The sequence below is a fragment of the Carya illinoinensis genome, chromosome 10, assembly GCF_018687715.1.
Source record: "Carya illinoinensis cultivar Pawnee chromosome 10, C.illinoinensisPawnee_v1, whole genome shotgun sequence".
In the NCBI taxonomy this organism is placed as follows: Eukaryota; Viridiplantae; Streptophyta; class Magnoliopsida; order Fagales; family Juglandaceae; genus Carya; species Carya illinoinensis.
Genome location: NC_056761.1, coordinates 35,764,728 through 35,770,904, shown reverse-complemented (window position 1 = coordinate 35,770,904; position 6,177 = coordinate 35,764,728).

Sequence of the window (6,177 nt, the reverse complement as noted above, 5' to 3'; positions counted from 1 at the left end):
CCAATCACAAATCCAAGTGCACAAATCCACAAACCAACTCCACAAATAAACCCATCCTCCAATTTGGCCCAAAACCCATATTCGACAACAATTACAATAATTTCCCAACACTTCTTGGACCCAATACAGGCCACAACCAATCAGACTGCAGAAAATATGTTAGTGTAAAAATATATTTAAATCCCAAGAAAATCCTTTGGAAAATTACTTGCAATGATGAAAAGCAACTTTGGAAGATCAAAGGTGACACCAAAAGTTGTGGAGCAGTGGTGTAGCGGTGTTTTTCAAGGGGTGGCTGTGGGACACAAAACGGGAAAAATTGAGGGGAGGCTTGGGCCGGGCATGAAGGAGCTAAGGGGGTTGTGGGTGGTTTGATGTGGCGGCTGGCTAGCTCACAGCGGCACTAAGGCAGTGTGAGAAGAAGAATCCATTTCATATAGTGCGTGATGGAGGGGGAATGGGCTATCGTGAGGGAGGGAGAAGGTGCTAGGGGTTCATGGAGTTCGATGGTGGCATGAGGAGGAGGTGGGTCGCACCGTGGTGGCAGATCTTGCTGTTTGAGTGAGGGAAACCCATGGGAAATGGATTTGTGTATGGGGGAAGGTGAAGGAGCTAGGAGTGGCTAGGGTCCAAGAGGGGTAGTTGCCGAAGGGAGGGGGAGTTACTGGTGGTTGTGCGGTGGCTCAGCTGGCTATGCGGGCGTTGTTTTTTTGCCATGATCCCTTAGGGCTTCATCTCTTTTCTTTGTCCTTTGTTGTGCCGACTACTTCCTCCACTTCTCCAGGAGAATTTTCTTCTTCCCCTACTCATTGTTGTGACCTCCATCTTCTTCTTTTCTTTTTTCTTTTTCTTTCCCTCCTCTTATGCCACTCAATCCTTTCTTTTCTCTAAAAATTTTCATGCTCTATTCTTCCATCGGCAGCTTCTTCCTCTTCTTCTTCTATTCAGTTTCTTTTATTTGTATTCTTCAATATGGGTGTTGCCACAGCTCTCTTCCTCTTCAGCTTATTATTTTCTCTATTTTTCTCCATTTTGTAGGTCTGATCGTCATTTCCTTTCCATGCATTGTTTCCTCTCTTTTTTCTTTTTTTTTTCTTTTTGTTTTCCATTAGCATTTTTTGTATTTATGCTTGTGAATCAAACCCTTGCTTTTCTTTTGTTTTTTCCCAACTCGTGCCTTGTTTTCTCCCCCAACTGTGAGCCTCCATGTTGTTTCTTTCTTTAGTTTTTCCTTAGTAATTTCGTGGTTCATACTTGTAATTTATTCCCTTACATTTTCACTTTATTTGGTGCTTTTCCTTGCTCTATTTTTGGCCTTGCCGTGCCCTATTTTTGGTCCAAGTTGTGAGCTTCATCTTAGTTGTGTGGTTATTTTTGCTTTGTCGTGAATCCCAATTTCCAGCCATCATCCCTCCATTTTACCTCTTGTAAATCAGTTCTTTTTCCCAGAAACTCCCCTTCAAATCTTCTTGTTTTCAAGCCCATTTTCAGTCACTAAAATCATGTTTTTTGGTGATTTCATTTCGGGCTTGCTTTTGGTGTTAACTGGGTGCTTGATCTTTCAGAAATTTCCTTTTAGCGCTATAAGTATTTTTCTGAATAACCTTTTGAGATTTAAATATATTTTGTATTAACAAATCTTTGCGATCTTGTTGGTTGTGCCGGACTGAGTCCGAAGAGTTTGGGGGTCAGTTGGATTGTAGAACGAAGTTGTTTGTGTGATTGGCTACTCTTGGGATTTGTTAGTTGTTGGATATTTGTTTTGTGTCATACATTGCATAAGTGCACACATGTTTATGTTTGTAATTGAAAACTGAGTTTTTGCATAATTGCATGCTTGTAAATGTGTTGGAAATGAAAACTGAATTTTCATGTGTAAAATGATTTTAAGGTGCGTGTGTATCACGACCCCAAGCCAAGATGGGGGATTATCTTGGTGGAGCTCCTCTGGTCACTCGGGAGTGGAATATACTAAGTGACGCCTCTTGGGTTGTCACTAGGCGACAACGGGATTAGACGGATGGTAACACTCTCGTGCCGACTCCGTGGCCTCTTGCTGGTGGGGGCTAGAGGATGCTTAGCCACAAAAACGCCGGGTGCGGAACTAGGCATTGATCAATACGAAGTCACATGCACGGTTGTTACCCATAGTATGGCGAAGGGAGCTAGGGTGTGCGGATGGTTCCTAGGAGAGATCATGGTGCTTATGGTTAAAATTTGATATGTGGTCCATTTTCTAGAAAAATGGTGGGAAATGTTTTAATGGAATGTTTTGGGCCAAAATGAAATTTTTGCGTGTATTGGAAAATATTCATTTGTTGGGAAAGATTGATTTTTGGATTTCATCCATTGGTCATCATGTGCATGTATATTTATTGTTGCATAAATGTAGTTCCATCTCATGGGCTGTTTGGATTATTACTTACCTATGGTACCGTTTATTGAGACCGTAGATTTTGATGTAGATGATGAGAAGGTTGAACCTGAGGATGCGGTTCCGTTGGATGAGTGATTTGGTGTCACTTGCTCATATATTGGGATTTGTTTTCTCGTTTTTGGTTCTTGTATTTGTGTTGTATTACTTTTCTTCGGATAACTGTAATACATTTGAAATACTTTTATTTAAGAAAAATTGTATTTAAACAATTTTTGTATTTAGTTGATTGACTTAAATTATCTGCTGCATCTTTTGTTTTACACGTGTTGCATGTGCACACATTTAGCATTTGTCGTTGGGGTGCATGACTTGTGTTGTCATCATCCTAAGGCCTCGGCTCCCGCATTTCCATACGTGGGAGTTGGGGGTGTCACAGAAACGCAATAAGAATAAAAAAAGAATAAGAAAAAGAAAAAATGATGACACGTGGCACATTGATAGTGTACTGTATCAGTGTGTGAGATCCCTTTGTGGAATTTTTTTGTGTCTCTAGCAGCCCTCGAATATAAAATACCACATGGATCTAATGTTTCAAACTTCTTTTGAGATAAGACATGATTTCATTTAGTCATCCAAACAATCTCTAAAATGAATTAAATCCACTGACAACCTAATTGTTTGAATTCGCACGTTGTGGGATACGAAAACGCAGGATGAATGAAGGCTTGAAGTTCTTTCTCATACTATTTTCCTCCAGGGTTGCTGTATCAATCCATTCTTTTGAACTTGATCTTTGGAAAACTATTACCATGCACAATCAATGCTGATGTTGCTAACAATGATGGTGGAGGAAGAGGTGATGGTGGCGGAGAAGATTGTGGTACTGGTGATTGAGGAGTTTGTATTGGTGGGTGTATGGCTGCTAAGATCAATTGGTGGTCAGCTTTTGTAATCTATGTTTGGCTTTTCTGTAAGTAAACATATATTCATCATCGCTTTTCTTATCATTTTTTCATCATTCCATGATGTGACATTAAATAATAGGTTCACAAGTGAAATATAATAAATAATTTTCAATAATCTAATATCACATCTTGAGATGTTGAGTACTAAGATGATGAGTATCATTACTTTTTCTGTAATTAGGTTACCTAATGTCTATTGGTGCCTTGCATGTAGTTTATGCCACGTCCCTCATTATATAAATATATATATATACATATTTTTTTTAAAAAAAATGATGGTATGAGTACTCTCAAAAATGCTCATCAAATGTGTCAATTCATATATTTTAATTTTTTTTTTCTTGATGATCAAGAAAGTGAATATTAATGAAATTGTTTTTTTTTTCCTTAACGATTAAGTATACTTAAAAAATGCTTAAAAGAAAGAGAAAAAAGAAAAAGTCATTTGCATTGGTGTGTGTGCATATTTGGAATGCTCATTTGGTGTGCACCATAGCGTGCTAGTATTTTTTATTTTATATATAAAAAATTCTATTTACAGTCTCAAGTGAAGGATTACGTGTGCAGGCCATTGATGTATTGGGACAAAAGGGGAAAAAGGAACATTTTAAAAAGTATATTATTGTAATTTTAAAATTTTTTTAAAGATAAATGTATAAGCTTATGTGAGCAGTTTCCAAATAGGAACGGTACATAGACTAACTCTTTATATATATATATATATATATATATATCTACTCGTGCTGCATAAATTATTGTAGTTAATGTATTAAATTGGTCTTTTATGTACTGCTTTGATATAATGGTTATTGTTATCAGAACTGCTTGTATTAATTTAGTTAGTCTATTACTTTGATTTTTGTTCTTCGATAGACTATATTTCTACGATTGGCTAAAACTAGGATCGCGATGCATGCTAGCAGCTAGTTTATCCCCCAAAGATGCATTACTCCTTTGTATAAGAACTCTCCCCCAAAGATGTTGTGCAGCACTCGTCATTTCGGTGTCATATTCTTTTATTTGATGGCTCAACATCTTGAACAAAACTCAACCAAACTATCTTTTTATGTGATTCCCACTTCGTGGATCTTTCCACTTCGTCCTAATATAAAGCCTCTCAAATCATTTTCTGCTGGGCTTCTGTATGCCTAGTTATCATGTTTGTTGCGGCCGGCTTAATGACCTAACTTGAAAATGATCCAATGCGATTTTTTAATAGATTTTCAATGATTACTTTTGGCTCATTTTAAGAAAAATGAATTTTTGTGATCATTATTTTGCAACTAAAATGACTATTTTCGCTCCTAATCCAACCCGGTCTGCTAATTATGATTTATTATATATTGTAATAAATCTTTGTACGACCATCACACTATTTTTTATTATTATTTAAATAAAATTCTCTATACTTCTGTAGAGTTAAATATATTGTTGAACTACGTAAATCTTGTATTGTCTGTGAATAATTTTAATTTTTGTTGTACTTTTTCTCTTATTGGTTGCTAACATTTTCATTTCATCAATCCTCCTTTCATCTATTTGTTGTGAAGAATATTCTCTATATATAGCAACAGGAACACCCAATGGATACAAGCCCAGGGGGCTGGGAGGGTAACCATCTTATTAGTTAATTCTTATAGTACTAGTTGTTTGTTCTTTAGAATTGGAGCTCAACTTTGTTAATTTTCACTAAATGTGTGCTGAGTTTGGCTCTGATAGGACAGTACTATAACGGTTTCCACCGTTTGTGTCTTCTAGTAATTGGAAAATAAGGTGGATCGAAACCTAGGACTCGCTTATATATATACTAGTGTTAAATGGTTAATTTGTAAGGTACTTTTTTAAGTTTTGTGGATATGTCCTTTTCATTATATTGGAGTCCCAATAATCTTTTAAAGTTATTCTACAATGAAGCTTTAGTACACCACATGCCTCCATTTAACCAATTTGTGATTTGTCATTTTGGTATTTCTATTTACACAAACATATTTTAAGTATTAAGATAGAAGAGAAAAAATAATAAATCACATATTGACTAAATGGAGGTGTGTGATATAAAGTTTTTATTTAAAATTTTCTCATTTGTTTTATCTCAAAGTATCAGGGTTGTTCACCCGATCGACCCAAATGGGCAAAAAGTTTGCTTTTTCGATCCGGCCCGAATTTATTTTAATCAAAGTTTAATGAGGTCGTTGAAGACATATTTCGATTAATTCGGATAATGCTGCTGGATAATTGAATATCGAAAATTTTACTTAATTCCGACCTGACCCATGTTTATTTTTGGTCGAAAAGAATAATTCCAAACTGTAATTGTCCGGCCGAATTTCATCCCGACCTGCTTCCCATTTTACTTCTGTATTTATTTTTATTTTCAATCAAATTTTAACTGCGTTGTTTAAAACATTTTTTAATTAATTCAAAATATAATCGAAAATTTTCCGATTTTTAAAACGTTTTTAATCGGGTTGCTTATTTTGGATCGGATCGAGCTGGCCACGCGGCTTCGTTGTGCACTCGTGAGATTCCCGGTTTAATTTTCCTCGTTTTTCTCAGCAACAGGTTGCTATATCTATTAGTAATTTAGTATGATATTTTCATCCTAAGAAAGAAAGAAAGAACGAGTTTAGTTTTCTAGCCCGACTTGGTGCCCATTAAAAGTCCATTTGCGCGTATCGTGAGAAGTGAGAATACCGGCACTTGCACGTAAACCAGTCCATGTTTTTATTTGAACATCTGCAAAAAGAGAATCCTTGCTTCATAAAAATGAACTCTGAAAAATTCAAATTAAGCAGACCAGCTTTTCATGTCTCCGAACAGCACCCTCTCTTTAAG